The sequence below is a fragment of the Narcine bancroftii genome, chromosome 4 (genome assembly GCF_036971445.1).
Source record: "Narcine bancroftii isolate sNarBan1 chromosome 4, sNarBan1.hap1, whole genome shotgun sequence".
Lineage (NCBI taxonomy): Eukaryota > Metazoa > Chordata > Chondrichthyes > Torpediniformes > Narcinidae > Narcine > Narcine bancroftii.
Window position 1 is genome coordinate 90,046,771 of NC_091472.1, and position 22,169 is coordinate 90,068,939.

General features: G+C 43.6%; 1 protein-coding gene across 1 annotated transcript in view; it reads left to right on the forward strand.

Moving 5' to 3' along the window:
- Positions 1-22,169, forward strand: part of morn2 (MORN repeat containing 2) — a 137,133-nt gene that overhangs the window by 108,867 nt on the left and 6,097 nt on the right. The window contains exons 8-9 of the transcript XR_011355883.1: positions 3,151-3,334; positions 7,460-7,605. The gene's annotated coding sequence lies outside the window, so the exon portion shown is untranslated. The remainder of the gene's footprint in view (positions 1-3,150; positions 3,335-7,459; positions 7,606-22,169) is intronic.

A 22,169-nucleotide genomic window follows, 5' to 3' on the forward strand; every position in this document is an offset into this window, starting at 1 on the left:
TTTCCCAGCTGCAGGAGTTGGGGATCGTCCGTCACTCATAGAGCGCCTGGGCATCCCCTCTCCACATGGTCCCCAAATCCTCCGGGGGCTGGAGACCCTGCGTCGATTACTGGCATTTGAATGATGTGACCACACCGGACAGGTACCTGGTTCCACACATTCAAGATTTCTTGGCTAATCTCCACGACGCACGTCTTCTCCAAGGTCGATCTGGTGCTGGGGTATTATCAGATCCTGGTCCACCCCGAGGGCATTGACAAGACGGCAATTCCCACGCCCTTTGGCCTCTTTGAATTCCTGCGTATGCCTTTCGGCCTCAAGAACGTGGCCCAGACTTTTCAGCACCTCATGGACACAGTGGGTAGGGACTTGGACTTTGTGTTTATCTACCTGGATGATATCCCTATCATCAGCCACAACTGCGAAGGGCACAAGGCTCACCTCCGTACCCTGTTTGCCCGACTGCTGGAGTTTGGCCTCATGGTCACCGTGGTCAAGTGCAAGTTCGGCGAGCAGACGCTGCAGTTCCTGGGGCACACCATCTTGTCACCAGGTGCTGCCAGAGAAGGTAGCAGCTGTCCAGCGGTTCCCCAATCCAACCACCCTCGAGGGCCTGCAGGAGTTCTTAGGGATGGTAAATTTTTATTATCAGTTCATACCCGGCACCGCCCACACCATGCTGTTCGTGTTGATCGCCACAAAGGAGAAAGTCCTGACCTGGTCGGAGGAGGCAGAGACTGCTTTTGCCGCAACAAAGGAGGGCCTCACCAACGCAACTCTATTGGTGCACACATGGCACTCTCGGTTGACGCCTCAGCCACGGTGGTAGGGGGCATAATCGAGCAGTGGCTCAACGAACAGTGGCGCCTGCTAGCCGCCTTAGCAAACAGCTGCGCCTGTCAGAGCTCAAGTACAGCGCTTTTGACTGGGAGCTCCTGGCGCTGTACCTGGCCATCCAGCACTTTCGATACTTTCTGGAGGGCAGGTTTTGTTTGAGTTATACTCTGTAGGAGATCAGACTGAATACATGATTGAAATGGAATGAATAAGTGGCAAATTTGCCATAATTTGTACATTCATACCTGACCCTGCCCCTGCAGAAACTCTACAGTACTCATTGAAGATCTAAGACACAAATTGCATGGTTTGCCATTAGTTTTTTTGATTTGTTAGTCTGTGGAGTCTCTTCTCCAAAATCCACAATCATACTTTCAGCAATTGCACAACTTTGGGTCAGGATTACAGTTATTCATGGGAATAAATTCTGGAAGAACCCTCACACAAAGGAAGGCAAAACTCTGTAATCATCTTCCTGAAAATGTTCCAGATTCTGGGTTAATCAGAATGCTTGAGGCTGCCATTGATTAGGTTTCAAGGGACGTGGGCCATCTGGGTTGATTCAGATCGGCCATGATTTAATTGAATGGTGAAAGAAATCTGAGCAAAATATTGCTTTCCTCCACATCCCAGGCATTTCCAATCCTTACCATAAGACATCGGAACTGATCTATTTTTCCACTCTGCCCCACTGCCTTGCCAATCAAGAACCAATCAATTTGTGATTTAAATACAACTAATGATTTGGCATCCGCAAGCTTGAAGAGAAACACAAAGATTACTGGAATCTCAATAAAACGAAGAATTGCTGAAGGGACACAGCAGGTCAGACAGCATCCATGGATAGAAATGATCAGTCTACATTTTAGTTCTCCAGCCTTTATTGAGACTGGTCTCTATTACTTTTTGGGACTTTACCTTAATTTGTTCCCTTTTGATGCTTTTCACAGCGAGAGATTATTGTGCACAGCCATTAACAAAATACCATATTGCTTGAAGTTATAGGTGAGATAGCACACAATTGACATTTTTTGTGTAAGCCACTCAGTCTCTGAAGATAGCAGAGAAGGTGAAGGTGGTTAAAAAGGAAGACAGAAGAGTTCATTTTAGTTGGGAATGTATTGTGATGTTAGACTAGAACTGGTCAGATAACAGCTAGAGTACTGCCTGCCATTTTGTTCACAGCATGATAGAATGGATTTAAAAGCAGAAGAGGATATTACCAAAGCTGGAGAATTCTAGATATAGAACCATAGAACTACAGCATAGAAACATGCCCCTTTGATCCTGCTAGTCTGTGCCAAACCGTTTTTTTTTCTGTAGTCCCACTGACCTGCACCCAATCCATAGACCTCCATATCTCTCCCATCCATGTACCTGTCTAAATTCTTCTTAAAAGTTAAAAATTAAGCCAACAGTCTCCAATTCAGCGAGCAGCTCATTCCACACTCCCACCAGTCTCTGTGTGAAGAAGTTTCTCCCTAATCTTTTTCCCTTTCACTCTTAACCCATCGTCTCTGGTTTGTATCTCACCTACCCTCAGTGGAAAAAGTCTATCTACATTTAAAATATGTCAGTGGAAAGCTTGTCTCCTGAGATGGAGACAGAGAGATCAAAAAAGGGGAGAGTGTCCCCAGAGATTGACCAAGTGAATTTGAGGTCATGGAGGAAGCTGGCAGGAAAGTAAATGAAGTTGATGAGCTCATCATGGGTGTATGAAGGCAGCCCGATGTAGTCATCAATATAGCGGAGGAAGAGTTGAGGGGCCTTGCCTGTGTCAGCTTGAAGCATGGATTGCTCCTCAAAGCCCTCAATCAATCAGGCAAAGCATGGACCCATGTGGGACCAATGGCTACTCCTTTAATTTGGAGAAAATGGGATGAGTCAAAGGAAATTTCTTGAATATTTTATTTTGATTTTCATAGACAACCGTATAATCTTTCAAAATTCATACAATATACAGAGTCTGTGTTTATTTCCTCCCCCCCCCTACTCTTTTCCTACTAAAGTCAATTAAATTTTACAAATACAAATTCCGGTGGCATCATAGACTCCTATAGAACCTAAGGAAAAAACAACCAAGATGGCAAAATAATGAAGACTAGAGGAAAAAAAATTAAAAGAAAAAATAATTAAAACTAAACAAAAAAAAACCATGTCACTTGCACCATGTCTCACTTTTTTGGTCACCCTGCTAGGATGGATGCTATCATACCCCTATTTTGAAGGGGGAGGGGGATAATCAATCTGTGTGCCAATATATTCCAAGTAAGGTTGCCACACTCTAGTGAATGTGTTGTGTTTCTTCCTTAGATTGTTATGATTTTCTCCAGGGGATGCAACTCTGCATTTCCACATCCCGTCGTGTGGTATTTAGTTGGGAATTAGACTTCCACAAAACCGCTATACACTTCCTGGCTGCTGACAAGGCGACTTTTACGGATGGAATTTGATCTTTGGACAGTTTAAAACTCATGTCCCCAAAATCTCCCAAAAGGTACAATTCTGGATCCTGTGGAAAATCCAGTTTTATAGTTTTTTTCAGAATGTCCTCCAGGTCTTTGCAGAAGGATCTCACCTTTAAACATAGGTAGGATGGACAAAAGTTCCAACCTCCACTCAACACCTAAAGCATATTTCTGAAATTTCAGGCTTTGTTTAATTTTTGTGGTGTGAGGTACAAATGGTGCAAGAAATTGCACTGCACCAATCAGTATCTGGCATTGATGACCCCCATCACATTGTCCAGACACAGGTCCTGCTACCACTCTTTATTAATTGTTGTGCCCAAGTCTGACTCCTATCTCTCCCTCAACCTGCGTAAGACCAGCTTTGGGCCCTCATTTTGGAATATGTAATAAATCTTAGAGATAAATTTATGCACATTCCCCTTTCGAATTAGAATCTCCATGTTAATGCATTCAGGTAGGGTCATAGATAGTCCCAATTTTTCTCTTAGGAAAGATCTTATTTGCAGATAGCAGAAGAATGTTCTGTTGGACAAATCATATTTCTTTTTCCCCTGCTCAAATGACATAAGCTGCTCCCTTTTGGTTTTTTTTCCCAACTTTATTTAAAATTTTCCAAAAAACTTATACAAAGTACGTAATATAAAAAGCAAAAACAAACTACAACTACCTCTCCCCCCTCAGCATACCCAGCAAGGGGAGCATACAAAGAGCAATAAAAAAAACGTTATACAACACTTTAAAATATTACTAAACCCATGCAATTCAAATACGGTGACCACATCTTAATAGAAAAAATTATAATTATCATTTTCTCCATATAAATACAAGATTTCAACTCAATACGCCAACGAATTATATTCACCTCAACCTCATCCTTCCATGAAATAGCCGCACATTTACGTGCTACCGCCAATGCTAGAGGAAGAAAAGCTGTCTGAAACTTATCCAACCCAAAATCAGTAAGTAGGGCAGTACAACCCAACAGGAAAAATTTTTGATCTAATAGAAATGCAATCTTAAACAATTTTTGAAGAAATTCCCTAATTCTTTGCCAAAATGGTTGAACCTTATCACAAAACCAAACTGAATGTAAAAATGTTCCTACACATACTCCACATCTAAAACACACTTCTGAATTACTAAATCCATAATTTTTCAAATTCTCAGGGGTCAGATACAACTGATGCAAAAAATTATAATTAACCGTACTATATCTTACATTAAGCAATTTAGTCCCTCCATCATGACACAATCTCCCAATCAGCTTGATCAATATGACAAATTAAATCCCTTACCCATTTGGCCCTAGATTTATCTAAATTTATTTTATCCATTGTGTCTTGCAACAATGTGTACATTTCAGAAATAAAAACCTACAGATAAGTGTGAGGTGTTACATTTTGGAAAAGCAAATCTAAATAGGTCATATGCGTTAAATAGTAGGCTATTGCGATGTGCAGAGCAACAAAGGGATTTAGGAGTTATGGTAAATAGTACCCTCAAGGCTGATACTCAGGTAGATGGTGTGGTGAAGAAGGCATTTGGAATGTTGGCCTTCATAAATCGGAGTATTGAATTCAAGAGTAGGGAGGTTATGATGAAATTGTACAAGGCATTGGTGAGGCCAAATTTGGAGTACTGTGTACAGTTTTGTCAACAAATTATAGGAAGGATATAAACAAAATAGAGAGAGTGCAGAGAAGGTTCACGAGAATGTTGACAGGATTTCAAGGTTTGAGTTACAGGGAAAGGTTGTGCAGACTAGGGCTTTTTTCTCTGGAGCGTAGAAGATTGAGGGGGGACTTGATAGAGGTGTTTAAGATTTTAAAAGGGACAGACAGAGTAAATGTGGATAGGCTTTTTCAATTAAGAGTGGGGGAGATTCAAACTAGAGGGCGTGGTTTAAGATTGAAGGGGAAAATTATAAGGGGAACATGAGGGAAATTTCTTTATGCAAAGGGTGGTAGGGATATGGAATGAGCTTCCGGCAGACGTGGTTGAGGCGGGATCATTGGTTACATTTAAGGAAAGACTGGATAGTTACATGGAGAGGAGAGGACTGGAGGAGTATGGACTGGGTGCTGGTCAATGGGACTAGGAGGGTGGAGATTTGTTACGGCATGGACTAGTAGGGTTGAACTGGCCTGTTCTGTGCTGTAAGTGGTTATATGGTTATATATGGTTATTTAATGAATGAGAAATCATTCTCTTCCAAAATTATCCTTCACTAATGCTCTAATTTGATAATACACAAATAAAGAATTCACTGAAATTCCAAATTTCTCCCTAAGTTGACTAAAAGATAAAATTGACCTTCTTCAAAACAATCTCACAATAATTTTATTCCCTTAATCTGCTAGTCTTTTAAAAATCTATTATTCAGCTAAAAAGGAATCCATTTATTTTGATATATTGGAGCCTGGACCGATAATTTACTTTTCGAACCTATCAATAAATTCCTTTTAGTCCAAATCTCTAACAAATGTTTTAAAATTTGTACATTATATCCTTGTAATAAAATAGGATTCCACTTAAATATAAAGTAATGTGGATAAGATTCTGAAATACTAGCCAATTCTACCCTAGCCCAAGTAGGAGGATACGAAACATCCAACATATGATTAATAAATCTTAATTGAGCAGCTTCATAATAATTTTGAAAATTAAGCAATTATAGACCTCCCAACACATATTTCCAAGTCAATTTATGTAATGCTACTCTAGCTAACTTCCCCCTCCATAAAAACTCTTGTACTACTTTATTTAAATCTTGGAAAAAAAATTTAGGAAATAAACAAGGAATCGACTGAAAAAGATATTTAATTCTCGGAAAAACGTTTATCTTAATACAATTTACTCGACCTATTAATGACAAAAGTAAATCCTTTCATTTAATCAAATCAGCCTTAATTTTTCTCATTAATGGTACATAATTTAATTTATATAATGATTGAATATTTACATCAATCATTATACCCAAGTATTTAACTTTATCAGTCCAACGAAGTTTAGTAATTTGTCTACACAAATCATAATTTGCATCAGAAATTGGTAATATTTCACTTTTATCCCCATTCACCTTGTATCCTGACAATACACCATATTATTCTAAACATTCCTGCAAATGAATTAAAGATTGTTCCAGATTAGTTAAATATATCAAAACATCATCAGCAAATAAATTAATCTTATATTCATCTTCCGCTATTCTTATACCTCTTATATTCTCGTTCTGCCTTATAGCTTGAGCTAGTGGTTCGATGACCAATGCAAATAGAGCTGGCGACAAAGGACAACCTTGATGAGTTGAACACGATAGTTTACTAACGAAGATGTTTGACCATTTGTCACCACCTTAGCCATTGGATTATTATATAGAGCCTTAAGCCAACTAATAAAAAAAGGGTCCAAATTTAAATTTCTCTAATACCTTAAATAAAAAATTCTGTTCAACCCGGTCAAAAGCTTTTTCAGCATCTAAATCAACTACCATTGGTAGGTTGGGCAGCTGACGTGATGCATTGATCAATGAAATAACTCAAAATATTATCAGAAGCATACCTATTTTTAATAAAACCAGCTTGATCTGTATCCACCAATTGAATCAAATACTTAGCAAGTATTTACCAGTACTTTCGCTATTATTTTATAATCTACATTCAATAAAGAAATTTCTTCTACTCGAAGCTACATTCAAAGGGTCTCTGTCTTTTTTTGGTATAATCATTGTTATTGCACTCAAACATGAATCTGGTAAAGTTCATTCCTGAGTTACTTATTGAAGGGTATCCATAAATAGAGGAGGAAAATCCTCATAAAAAAAACTTTATAAAATTCAACAGTGAATCCATCATCTCCTAGAGACATCCCATTAGGCATTTGTTGGATAATGTCCTTTATCTCTAAATCAGTAAAAGGAGAGTCTAATTTCCTCACATCATCTTAGCTGCCCCCTTTTGTAACAATCCTCGATAACTATGGGTCTACCTGAATAATTAGGTTTGTGTATCTTAAGTAGGAGATAGAACCAGGCAGTGCAGGGATAGTAAACAATGAGGTTGGAGGCCATGGGAGGGAGGAGACCAGAGGTGTTGAGGTTAGAGAACTTTCCTAGCCTGAAATCAATAACAGTTTTTAACTTTTATTTCTAGGATAATTCTGCTGGTGCCAAAACATTGAAAGAGCCAATCAAATTCTATGAGAAGGAAGAAAATAAGCAAACAGCATTGAGTGAACAAAGCAGAAAGCAGGAACAAAAAGGGTTCAGAAACTCCTTCCAGAGGTTATTCAGGAAGAAGTAAGGAAAACTATAAACTGAGATTTTTTTTTTCTGTTTCCATTTGGATTAATTAATTTGTTATTGCTCACTTTTCTGAAATTGATCCAATCATAGTCACAAATAACATCCTATGTAGGACATTCCAGGTGCCAAGAGGGTGTCTCTGTGACACTTTTGTAAGAAATGATGGGTTCTCCATTAAATGAATTCCAGGAAGCTCCAGGTGCTTTAGAACATACACTAACTCTTCAATGAAGACTGACAACTACCATTTTCTGCTTGTGCATCACCGTGTTACAAGCACAATCCTCATTTACATTCTTTCAGAAACAATTTAGGTCAGAGAGTGGTAGTGAAGGGTTGTTATCCTGATTCGAGGCCTGTGACCCCTGGTGTGCTGCAGGGATAGGTGCCGGGTCTTCTGTAATTGTCATCCATATTAACCATTTGGATGACAATGTAGTCAGCACAGTTTGTAAGTTTGTGTATGACACCAAGATTGGTGGTTTAATGAGCATTGAAAAAGGTTATCTAAGATTACAAAAGAATCTTGATGAACTGGGAAAATAGGCCAAAGAATGGTGGATGAAATTTAACTCCAATATGTGCAAGATGTTCAAGATTCAACATTCCTTTATTGTCATGTAATAGTACTGAAAATGTAATATCTTACAAAATTGCCTTCCGCCTGTCGTAAGGCAGACAAAGAATTGTCATTAGTGTTACCCAGCGCCACTTAAAGTATAAGAGAAGATGAAGCAAAAAAGAGCACCTTCAGAGTCACTGTGTACCTGTGGATTCACCTCCAGCCCTCCTGCACACTGCAGCTGCACAGACTCCGTTTAATCCATCAGCATCCCAAGCTCCAGATCCAAACCTCTGACACAATCAGGAAGTCTTCAGTGCTGAAGGCTTGCCCTCAACATCTTTTTGAATCCCAGTTCTAATACTTGGTTCCCATGAGCCGGTCTCCAGCAGCCCGCAACCTTTGCAGATGCTCCAATCACAAGCCACTCATCGCCTATGTGGGTCCTTCAGCTGTTGAGCCCCTTGCTGGTTCACCACCGTGGTCACCACCCTGTTGGGGGAGGGGGGTGGGGGAGGGTCTTATCTGCTTCTAAGTAAAATCACAATGTTGGAGATACTCAGCTGATCAAACAGTATAATTTCTCTGGTACTGTGAATTTTTCCAGCATTGTGTTTTTACTTCAACCATGATGTCCGTAGACTTTTGTGTTTTACCTCTTATTTGCTTTTCAACATGGGGTGTTTTCCCCTTTTCTGGTGCTGTACACTGGTTCACCACTCCCCCGTGGCCGTTGCTGAGCACAGGCGCTGCCACCTTGGGCACAGACCTGTGGTTGCAGGATTTTAGTTTAAAAATATTGTTGCCTCCTCTAATTGGCTGTTTATTGCCTCTACTGAGCCACTGGCATTATGACTGGTTGAACCCTTTGGAGCAGCATTGTATTTCTGCTTTCCCAGATCCACACCAGTAGCAGTCCTGCAGTTACAGCAACTCCAGCAGTGCTGCCATTTTCAAAATGTTGCATATTGCAGATAAACTAGAGTGAATTGTAATGTCCTGGAGAGTATTATAGACAGAGAGACTTAAACATACACAGTTCAATGAAAATGGTGACAAGGTCATGAAAGTGGCATTTGGAACAGCAGTGGTGTGAGCGAGAGCGGGACCACTGGAAAGTACCAGGAAAGGTGCGGTATACCACAGTTATGCTATGATTGGCTACTGCTGACTGGACACATCTCCTGAGACCGATCCTACCCATAGCCTTTTGCATGCTCCCCATTCCACTCTTCCTTGATCAGTCAATGAGGTTGACAGCTGTTCCAGTCTATAGTTAAAAAAAAGCCTGTCAGTTTCACAACTCCAATCTTTTGTGATTATTGATGGTGCATCAAAAGGTTAAGTGCTTGTTAGTCATTAGCTTATCAACTGTAGCCAATAAAAGGAAGGGGAACTCAAGTGGAGCAGCCAGTGTAAGAGTGGGACTTTGAGCCTATGGTTTGAGAGGTTACAACAAGCCATTGCAGAGAAAGCCGTGCAGTTGACAATGGCCCTCTTGGAAAAAAAGATGCAGGTATGAACAGGTGAGTTCAGGTAAGATCTTAACTTATTGTACATTCTAAGCAATAGGAATGGCAGCCAGGGCAGTAGTATGCTCTTCTTGTAAGATGTAGGAAATCTGGGACAGCACAAATGACCCTGATGACTACACACATGAGAAATGCATCCAGCTGCAGCTATGCAAGTTAGAGAGTTCCAAGTTAGGGAACGGGAATGGGAACGGGGGCGGGGGCGGGAGCTGGAGGAACTCTAGATATTCAGCAGGCAAGGGAGGGATAGGATGGTGATTTGGCTTCACACGAGGCACTGTGTTTGACGGTGGCCATTTTGGAGTGACAGACTACAGCAAAATGGCCATTTTTAAGGCACTTCTGGCACCTGGGTTTTCTCGCTGGGCACTGAGACCTGCTGTGCTTGTTCCTCCCGCAGAAATAACACTTTGGGGTTGCATCGGGCAGTGTAGTGGCAGTAGTAGGGTAGAGGGAGGGCATCCTACTCACATCAGAGTGTGGGGTCCAGCCCTGAGAGTACATGTCCATACTTAAGACCGCAGCCTCCATCATCTCTGCGATCTGGATCACGTCCTCTAAGTTTTCTCCCCTGTGCTCTAGCAGGCACTGCCTCACCTCATTCCATCGAACCCCAGCCGCATAGGCATCCCGAATGAGATTGTCTGTGGTCTCCGCAGCAGTTCTGTCTGTGCAGGCACAGTCTCTGCCCATTGCCCTTAGTGCCTGAATATAAGCTTTACAGGACTCACCGGGCTGTTTCCTCCTTGTAACAAGTTTGTACTGAGCATAGACCCTATTCACCGGTCACTTGTGGAGCCCTTTCAGCACCTTCATGGCTGCAGCGTAAGTGGTCGTGTCGTGGACGCTCTGGTAGACTCTCGGGGACACCATAGTCATCAATATTAGTAGTCGATGGTTGTCCTCTATCAAGGCAGGATCAGAGAGCTGTAAGTATGTTTCGAAGCATCTCACCCAGTGCTTACAGTCATTCAAGGCTGTAGCTGACTGTGGGTTGATGTCGAGGCGTTCCAGCCGTAGCATATCCTCCATCCCTTCAAAATTTTTTAGTTAATAAAATTGTAGTGTGTGTCGAAAGAACCAAAGACTTGTTGATCCAAACCAAGGCTTTTATTAACTAAAAGACTGGAGCATATCACAAGTAGGTTGACCAGACCAGAATGACCTGTTCTGGCTAGGAGCAATCCTTTAAGACCTGCCAGTAGGTGTGGCTACACTCTCTGCCAATCACAGTCATCCTACACTACCATCTGTACATCTCTCTCTCTCTCTACATTAGTGATAGAATCTGTACTATCACAGGGATGCAGGTAACTGAGTGACTGTTAAGAGAGGAAATGGAAACAGGCAGTCTGTGCTGTGTACCCCTGTGGTCGTTCCCCTCGATAAGTATACCATTTTGGATACTATTGGGAGATGGTGGGGGGAGGGGGGGGGGGTGGTGTGGAGAGAAATAGGAGTATGACCTATCAGGGAAAAGCTGCAGCAGCTAGATCTCTAGCAGAGACTGGTCCTGTGGCTCAGAGGGAAGAAAGGAGGTGGACCAGTGATGGGGATTCATTGGTGAGGAGAATAGACAGGAGATCCTGTAGAAGGGATCAAGACTCTCAGATGGTATGTTGCCTCCCAGGTGTCAGGGTCAGAGATGTCTCTGAGTTCAGAGAATTCTTGAAAAGGAAGGGTGAGCAGCTAGGTGTTGGTACTAATGACATGGTGATAAGGTCCTGAAGGGTGAATAGGAAGGAAGCTAAAGAACAGTTCTCAAGGGTAGTAGTCTCTAGATTGCTGCCTGTACCATGGGCAAGTGAGGACAAGAATAGGAAGTTATGGCAGATGGATGCATGGCTGAAGAGTTGGTGCAGGGGTGCAGGTTTATGGATCATTAGGATCTTCTCTGGAGAAGGTATGACCCGAACTGGAGAGTGGCCAATATATTTTCAGGCAGATTTGATAGTACTGTTGGAGAGAGTTTAAACTAGCAAGGCAGGGGGGTGGCAACCAGAGTGTTAGGATGGGATGGATGATGGAGCAGTGGTAGATGATCTACGTAGAGAGAATGTGAAGAAGGAAGATCAGGGAATGGAATATCAATGCAATAGGTTGGATGGATTGAAATATGTGCACTTTAATATATGGGGTATTAGGAATAGAACACTACACTACAGCATAGTACGCCCTTTGGCCTCTATGTTGTGCCACCCATTTATTCCTACCAGAAAAAAAGACTAAATCCTTCCTACCCATAACTTTCTATTTTTCTTCCATCCATGTGCCTGTCAAAGAGTTTCTTAAATGCCCCTAATGTTTCTGCCTCCACCATCATCCATGGGAAGGCATTCCAGCACCCACATTTCCCTGTGTTTTTTTTTAAAAAGTACCCCTGATATCTTCCCCCAAACCTTCCTCTCTTCACTTTGTACATATTTCCTCTGGTGTTTATTATTCCTACCCCCTATCTATGCCCCTCAGGATTTTGTAGACCTCTATTAAGTCTCCTCTCATCCTTCACTCCAAAGAGAAAAGTCCCAGCTCTGCAGACCTTGCCTCCTAAGACTTTTTCATTCCAGACAACATCCTGGTAATTCTCCTTTGTACCCTCTCCATAACTGAACACAAATCTCTAAGTATGGATCATCAGAGATTTGTAGAGTTGTAACATGACTTCCTCCCACTATTAATGAAGCCCAACATTCCAAAGGCCTTCCTAACTATCCTATCAAATGCCTTACTAAAATCCATATGGATCACATCTAACAATTTCTTTTGTTACCTCTTCAAAAAAACTCTATTAGGCTCACGAGGCATGTCCTTCACAAAACCATGCTGACTATCCTTGAGTATACTATACGTCTCCAAATGCTCATAGATCCTATCCTTCAGAATCTTCTCCATTAGTTGCACACCACTGACATAAGACTTACTGGTCTATAATTCCCAGGATTCTCCCCATTACCTTTTTTTAAACAAGGGCATCACCACATTTGCCATTCTCCAATGCTCTAGCACCTCCCCTGTGGCTAAGGAAGATTCAAAGATCATAGCCAATGCCCTCACCATCTCTTCCCTCCCTTCCCACAGCAACCTGGGGTATATCACACCTGGCTCTGGGGACTTATCACTCTTAATACTTTTAAGAAGATCCAACACTTCTTCATTAATCTAAACATCATCCAGCACACAAGCCTGTTCTATTCTGACCTCAAGGTCCTGATCAAGGTCCTTTTGTGAATACTGAAGTAAAATATTCATTTAGGACATCCCCAACCTCCTCCACCTCCAGGCATCTGCTGCCTCCTTTATCCTTTAGTGACCCCACCCTCAATCTCATCGTCCATCTGTTCTTCACATAAGCATAGAATAATTTGGGGGTTCTCATTAATCCTACATGCCAAGGCCTTTTCATGCCCCCCCACCCGAGCTCTCCGAAGTCCTTTCTTAGTTCATTCCTAGCTGCCATGTAATTTTCATGATCCTTTACTGTTTCCTGCTCCCTAAATCTAATTGTATGCTTCTTTATTTTTCTTAACAAGCTCTCCAAGTCTTGTCAACCATGGTTCCCTTTTCCTACCATATTTTCCCTGTTCCAGTGGGACAAACCCATCCAGAACCCAGTACAGGTGGTCCCTAAACTTCCTCCACATTAGTTCTGTGCTTTTACCCTTGAACATCTGTTTCCAATTTACTCTTCCTAGTTCCTGCCTCATCCCATTGCAATTAGCCCTTCCCCAATTAAACACTTCAATTTTATCTGCTTTTATCCTTGTCCATAGCCATGCTAAAGTGTAGGGAGTTGTGGCCATTCTCATTGAAATGCTCCCCCAGAGAGGTCTGTCACCTGACCAGATTAATTTCCCAGTATTAGACCCAGTATGGGCTCTCTTCTCATTGGGTGGTCCACATACTGTGTCAGGAATCCTTCTTGGACACACCTGGAAAATTTAACCCCAACTACCCCTCTTGCTGTCAGGAAGTGCCAGTCAATATTAGGAAGGTTGAAGTCTCCCATAATAGCAAACCTGTAATTTCTGCATTATTCCAAAACTTGCCTGCTTCACTGTTCCTCGGTGTCCTGAGGGCTATGGGGGTGGGGAGGTGGGGGGGGTGGGGGGGGGGGCCTTTCAACTACTCCCATTTCTGACTTCCACCCATACCAACTCAATAGATAGTCTCTTTGCAGCCTCCTCCCTTTCTATAGCCATGATACTATCCCTGACTAGTAATACTACTCCACCCCACCACACCCTGCCCCTGCCAACCTCGCTTACCTCCCATCCTATTTTAAAACACTGAAACTCCAGGACCTGCATCACCCAATCTTGCCCTTCTGACAGCCAAATCTGTAATGGCCTCAACATCATAGTTCCACAAACTCCGAACATGCATTATGCTTTTGATCTTTTGCCCTATTCCCTGCACAAATAGTCTGGTTCCCATCCCCCGATAAACTAGTTTGAACCTTCCCCAACAGCTCTAGTAAACCTGCTTGCCAGGATATTGGACCCTTTCTAGTTCAGGTGTAGCCCTTCCCAGGTCAGACCTTCCTCAGAAGAGATCCCAATGATCCAGAAATCTGCCCCCTGCACCAACTTTCTATTCCTAGCCTCTCTGGCACATAGCGCAGGCAGCAATCCTGAAGATTACCACCCTTGAGGTCCTGCTTTTCAATTTCCTTCCTAGGTCCCTATACTCACTCTTCATGGACTCATCACTACTCCTGTCTATGGACCCCACTTGGACCATGACATCTAGCTGCCCACATTCCCCCTTTAGAATGCTGTGAACTCGATCAGAGACGTCCCTCATCCTGACGCCTGGGAGTCAACATGCTGTCCAAAAGCCTCTGTCACATTCACAGAACCTCTTTTTTGCCTAACCAGAGTCACCAATCACTATAGCTCTCCTCTTCTTCCCCCTTCCCTTCTGAGAACTACAACTTGTCCCTGGTAGATCATTCCCCCAACAATATCCAAAATGGTATACTTATTGTTGAGGGGAACTGCCACCATTCAAAACCATTTAGATGAGGAAGTGGAATGGTGGGTTAGTAAGTTTGCAGATGACACAAAGGTTGTTGGTGTTGTGGATAGTCTGGAACAGCTATTCTCAATGGGGGAAAAACAACACCCTTGGGGCCACAGCATATTTCAGGAGGGCCTCAAACTGAAATCATAAAATAATTTTTATGTAGTCGGTAAGAGAGAAATACAGAAGAAACCAACTGCTTCACAAGGAAGGGGGCCCATAAACTTTAAGCAGAGTCCTAAGGGGGCTATAGCCAAAAAAAGTTGAGAATGGTTGGTCTGGAAGATTGCCAAAGGCAACAGAGAGACATTGATAGGATGCAGAGTTGGGCTAAGAGGTGGCTGATGGAGTTTATCCCAGAAAAGTGTAAAATGGTTCTTTTTGGTAGGTCAAATTTGAAGACCTAATACAATGTTAATTAGTTTTGTTTCAATAGTAATTAATTAACAAATATAATATTAATGGGAGGTCCCTAAGCAGTGTGGAATAGCTGGGAGATTTTGCACACTCCAAGCTGCTGCATAGATTATTAGTGCTGTTAGGAAGACAGATGGTGTGCTGGCCTTCATTCACCATGGGATTGAATTCAAGAGCTGATTGGTAATTTGGCATCTTTACAAGACCTTAGTTTTACTCCACTTGGAGTAGTGTTCAGTTCTGGTCACCTCACTACAGGAAGGATGTTGGTGCTATAGAGAGGGTGCAGAGGAGTTTACAAGGATGGTGCCTGGATTAGAGAACATGTCTTAAGAGTATAGGTTGAGTGAACTTGATCTTTTCTCTTGGATTGAGAGGATGAGAGGTGACCTGATAGAGGTGCATTAGATGATGAGAGACATTGATAAGGTGGCTAGCCAGAGGCCTTTCTGAAGGCTAAAATGGCTAATATGAAGAGTCTTTGATGTAAGGTGCTTGGGATGGAATGTGCTGGCAGCAATAGTGGTGGAGGCAGGTAAAATTAGATCTATTAGACAGGTACATGGAACTGATAAAAATGGTTATGCAGTAGGGAAATTCTTAGAGGTTATTGGGTGAGTACAACACTGGGTCAAAGGGCCTGTACTGTGCTGTAGATTTTTATATTCTACATTCATTGGTCAGAGCACTGAGTAAAGAAGCTGGTGAAACCACACTTGGAGTATTGTGTGCAGTTTTGGTTGCCTGGCTGTGGGAAAGATGTCATTAAGCTCGAAAGGGTACAGAAAACATTCACGAGAATGTTACTGGGAATGGTGGGCTTGAGTTATAAGGAGAGGCTGGATAGTCTGGGATTTTTCTCCATGGAGTGTTGGAGGCTGCGGGATAACCTTATTGCATTGGCCATGGGTGCTCTATGGTTAGTAAGGGATTACTTAAGGTGTATGTGAGTGGGGGGGGGGGGAAAAAAAAAGTTGAGAATCACTGCACTAGTGTGTCCTCTATCTGCTTCTGGAATAAATTCATCAGGCATTTCCCTCTTTATTTTGCTCATCTCTCACTGCAATCATTCAAACCTTCCTAACATTTCCTCCAATTTGATCAAGGTTTCCTTTCCATTGCAGACTTGCCCTGTCCCACCAAAATCCTACCTCTCTGCTTTGCACTGTTTGTCATTTCTAATTTCTTCTGGCTCATTGAATTGTCTCCCTTGCTCCTTCACAGTTGACAGTGTAATTCATGGCTTTCAGCGGCCGTGCTTCCTAAATCTGTAGCTCTTTTGGGGACAAATTCAATGGAATGTAGCACCTTGTGTCATCTCAGTAAGAAATCATTGAAATAATGATTAATTTGCTATGAAAAGAAAATTTAATTGAATTTGCTCAGCATGCAAACCACATACAGATCCATCTCACAGTACACAATTTAATAATTCATTGATGTAACATTGCCCCCTACAAGTCCTTTAATGGATTTTTTTCAGTGCATCTCCTGCTCTTTAATTTCATGTGCCAAATTTCTAACTTCTCTCCACTTCAAATGAGACTGCATTAAAATAATTTTCCAAATAACTTCTCCATTACAGTCCGGAACACTCACTAAAGGTGGTGGTACAGCTGAAACAGGAAAATCTGCAGACGTTGTGATTGTAGTGCAATGCACAAAATTGTGGAGAAACATGGCAGGTCACGCAGTGTCTAAAGGAAGTAAAGGGTAACCAACATTTCAGGCCTGAACCTGTGGTCAAGCAGGCAGGTGCCTGAATAAAAAGGCAGATGGGGTTGGGGGGGGGGGGGGAATGAGAGGAGAGGAGAGGAAGGGGCAGGAGTACAGGCTAAGAGGCAAGAGGCCATAGGTGGATATGGGTGGGAGGGTAAAAGAAAAAAGCTAAGTGATTGGGAGGGGTGCAGAATAGCTCTCTGAATGGAGAGGAAAGAGGGTGGAAGTTGGAGGAAAGAAGACAGGGATAGGAAAAGAGAGAGACTTGGGGGAGGGATTTAACAGAAGTAGCAAAGGTGATGTTAATGCCATCTAGTTGAAGAATGATCAGATGGATTGCAAGGTGTTTCTCCAATGAGCTGGTAGTCTCAGTTTACAGTGCACGAGGCCATGGATGGGCATGTTGGTGTGGGAATGATGAGTGAAATTAAAATGGTCAGCCACTGGGACATCCTTGTTATTGCAGTGGACAGAGCAAAGGTGCTTAGCGCTTGAAGGTGTTCAGACAGGAAGGAGTAGCAATGGGCATCCTCATTGTCTCCAGACCCCATAAACCCTTATGGCATTGTTAAACAGAGGCAGCGAAACTTCCTCTTGATTACCACCTACCATTTTCCCCACAACTGATAAATAATTTCTCTGTTAAAGCAGCAGGGCACTTCAAAAGTAAGATGCTAATAGCACCAAGTTAGCAAATGCTGACAGAGATTTGCTAGATTAGTTTTGTGGAAAACAGTCAAGATTCAAGAATCCTTCATTGTCAACTTTTTGTTTGCCATAAAGGCACAAAGAGGTGCCATTAGCCCGTGCTCCCATCAATGAGACAGAAACAAAAAAGAATCCCATCAGAGACACAGAATGCCTGTGCATTTACCTCCTATGCTAGTGTATCCTCTGTAGTCACAAGGCTTCCTGTATGTTCCATTGGTGAACCTTAGCTCCTAGTTTGAAGCTCTGATATGATTCAGGAAGCTGCTTTTGTGTGTGTAAAACTGTTTTGCTGAATCCCAAGGGTAACAAGTCTGATCACAGCTGATTGAACAGCAGGTTTTATTTATACGTGTGGGGGAAATCGCAACAGGGGTAAAAGACACACACCGGATTAAACAATACACTTACAACCATTGTGGGTAGAATGCTTTACAATCAAGTTATAACACATGATACCCACCATCTCTTGATATCTCTGGCAGGCACGGCTCTTATCTAACTAAACTTGGGACACCAGGCACACAATAGTACAGATCCAAACCATTTGTCTGCATACACCTTGCTGATGATCCTCCAAGCATTGCCCATGGTTCCCAACCTGGAGTGGAGCTCCGGTCCATCCCAGAAGAGAAAGATGGCTCGCATGTGGTGGGCTTTATATTGCGATCAGCTGGAAAGTCTAGCCCAGATATCAATGATGCAATTAAAGGGGCCGATGACCAGGTGTAGGCTGACCTGTGGACAAGGTGAGGCATCTTCTGATCAGATTCCAGATGGAGAGGTCACATGCCTCTCTGCAATCCACATTCCCACCAGATAGTGTGGATTATGGAGGAGTCGCAAGACTAGAAGCCTTCTGGATAAATTTACAAACACAACATAAAAGACAAAACCTGAGTGATAGTAGTTATCCAGTGAATGGCAATAGCCCAACACCCCTGAACTCCAAAGGTCTACCAGCTTCCCTAAGAGGAGTCATGATGCAGGAACTGGTCTCTTGATTTTTCAATTTTACTCATTGACTCTTGGATATGCTTGGCCAGATGAATGATGTTCCCCAATTTGTCAGGAATGTAAGTGCAGCACTCTATCATTCACTGCACAGGTATCCTTAAATGGCAGGTAGGATGTCCAAGGCCATCTAGTTCTGCAAGACAACCATGTGGACGGTTGTCAGGTCTACTGCCAATTGAGTCAGAGCATCCTCTGTATGCCACAGTAACACAGCCATCTCACTGGCCAGTGTCTCCAGCACCCTGGTCATGCAGATTACTTCACGGGACAGACAGGCATTGCCATACTGTGGGAAGGCTATCATCCAGAACCTTTCTGCCTCAGTGACTACCCTTCTGCCCTGGTGTCCACAGTAGGCTGGGTGCTCCCCAAGATCATTCTGGTGAAGAAAGGCACAACGTATCCTAGAAAGCAGCAACCGTACCATCCCATAGGGAGCCAGGGGTAAGAACAATGTCTGCATATCCATTGAGTATCTAGGGAGCCCCCAGCTTTGCTTGGCTATGGTCACTGACATACCTGGGTACCATTCTCACTCTCACTTGCTGTGACCTACTGAAAGTTTCAAGAGTATTCATCAAAACGTCTGCATCAACATTCTCCAGACCTGTTCACTGGTTGGGGAGTGACTCTTGAGAGTTGGGTCACTGGATGTAATGTTTAAGGGGAATGTAGGTGGGAGGTCACTACTATGCTGCTCCATCACCTCCCCCCCCCCCCCCCCACAACATCAGAACTCCAAAGTTTATGTAATTAAACAGTTCATTTCTGTGGTGGCGAATGGGATGGATGTAAGTGGAAGTTCTTCAGCAGCATGCACTGGAGTTCACATGCAGACCCAACAATTCCATCTATGGTACTGCTGGCATATTCACAGGCCACCCTGAAGAACGTGTAATAGGCTTGCATGACGCCGATCGACGCAGATTTTCATGGCAGGATTTTCCTGGGTGGGGGGTGGGAGAGAAGAGGAGTGCGAAACTCTCTCTCGTCTGGTTAGTTTTTGGGTGTGGATGCATGGAAGATTGTTCACTCGGTTTCGCAACCCATCGTGTATCTCCAGGCCCACACACTATAATTTCCCCTTTTTTAGGCCGATCTGGTGGCTGCAGCACCCATTTCTCAGGATTCGGAACTTCAATCTCTTCCGACTTGGTGGTGTTGGAGGCAGCTAAATGGTGAAAGTAGGGAATTCCTCCCTGGCCAGTTCGATGAGAACTGAGGTTGTCCAGTGCCTGCTGCAGCAGACTGAGCCATCCCTGCAAAGGGCATCAGTGGGCATATCTGCTCCTCGAGCAGGCTAGTGAGCCTGGAAGCCTATGGGTGGGAGGGGATATGCAGCAGTCATGAGATACCAGTTTCTGCCACCCATTCCTGTACTTTGTCTGGAGTGTACCTCCTACGGAACTATGGGAGAGGTATTGTAGCCCTTTAATGATGCTGTCCTGGTCAGCCCATTGGCAAAGCACCACCACTAGGACAGCTGAGTATGTGTCGACCATTGTGAGGGCGTATGGCTTTTTATTTTGGCGTGGGGAGAGGCGCATTCCTGTGCCCCTGGCGAATGTGGCCATTCTTGATTTTACTCGTTGATTGGTAAACACTGTTCTTCATCATGGGAGAGTGATACTCCCCCCATAACCTCTGCCCATTGTCACATCCCGTCAGCCCCATATGCCCATTTTTGTGGTGTTCCCATGATTCCAAGGGTCCAGTGTCACTCTGCTCAGGGGAAAAAAATGGGGGCAGAGCAGAATTGAGCAGCTTCGCCCATAGCAGCATTGTGGGCATCTTCAGCAGTTTCCTGAGAGGTGTGCACATCTGCGAGGTGGATCGTGACTTTTTTTTTCCATCTCCCAAATGAACTTCCAGTGCTATTGTCCCCAAAACAAGCAGCTGTGGATCTGCTACCCAGTCTCCTGCCACTGGGCCATCCATACTGCCATGCTGTTTGCCACAGCCCAGGAATCCGTGTAGATGCGGACTAGCCCAGTAATCTCTTTTAGGATAAGTCCACAGCTACCAGCTCAGCCAGTTGTCTGGATGCCCCACCATCTCGAGTATTTTCCCTGTGGAGGGGGGAAGCGTGGCCACCTTCCACCACTGTTTGCCACAGTTCCACCAGCTGGAGTTGTCAGTAATCCAAGCTTCTTGCTGTTGTCCGGGGTCTAGGATGTTTAATGGTTGGCTAATCCCAGGCCATGGGGGAAGGCTGTACTGTGGGTAATTTAGGTGGAGGGGGCCGTCACCTTTGGGTAGGGACATGATCTGTTCATGTAAGCGGCTCTCCCCTTTGGAACCGGTCTCTGGACAGTCCACTATGTATCACTTCCACTTAACTATGGAAGACTGCTGGGAACGTCCCTCCTTGTGGGTGGCATCTACAGATTTAACCCATTGCCTGATATGGAGGTGCAACCAGAGTGTGACTGTCTCTGCTGCCATCTGGTCCTCTGTGGCTAGCAGCATGAGGTAGCAGCCGAGCAGCTGACGCTCGAATGGGGAGTAGCAGGAGTCAGCTTTGGGGAGACACTTGGTCTTGTAGCCAAGAGAGTTTCTACAGCCTTGCTTCTTGCCAGAGGCTCCACTTGGCTATTGTCTTCGTGGCAGAGACTATAACTTAAAGGGTACTCAAATCTGGCTGGGGGACAGCAACAGTGCCTGTTTGGCCATTTCAAACAGTTTGTTGTTCAGGTCCCCCGAAACATGGCTTTTTTCCTGAAATGCTGAACAGTGGAAAGAGGAGCATGGTGATCGGCAATATGTTGGTGTCAGTAACCCAAAAGACCCACAAAACTTTGCTGGTGGGGACCGCCACATTGAGATTTTGCTTTTAGCAACCACGGGAATTTCTCTGCTGTCAGAGTGCCACTGGATGCCCAGGAAAAAGACTGTTTGACTGGGACCCTGTACCTTTTCCAAGTTAATAGCCCATCCTTGTGCCCACAATGAGGTGATTAACATGTCAAGGGCTTGTGCTACAGCTTCCTCTGAGGAGACCTGGAGGATATCGTCAATACAATGTACCACTGAAATATCCAAAAGGAGCTTGGTATTTTTTAAGTCCCAGGCAATTAACTCGTGACACAATGTGGGGCTGTGCACATAGCCTTGGGGCAGATGGAAAAATGCATACTATCTGCCCTCCCAGGTGAAGGCAAATTGAACCTGGGAGTTGGGACTGAGGAGGGTGGAGAAGAAAGCTTTTGCAAAGTCAACAACAACATGACAATGTGTATTCTCCCATTCCCCCAAGTCCTCTAACAATGTGACTATGCTGGGGACTGCAGCAGTGGAGTGCGACTTTGTTTAGTTGTCTGAAATGATGGTCATGTACCATGTGCCATTTTTCTTTTCCATTGGCCAGACCGGGCTGTTGAATGGTTAAACAGCAGGTCAGATGACTCCTTTACACAGTAGTGCGTCAAAAGATTCTGTAATCTCTTTGTTGCTCCCAGGCACCCAGTATTGTCAATTGCTGACTACCTTGGAGGGTGGGGGAAACAACTATGGCTGCCCCAACCACTATGGTTGCATGGGCGACCTCCCAAAGGTGAACTTCCCCTTGTTGGTGCATAGGG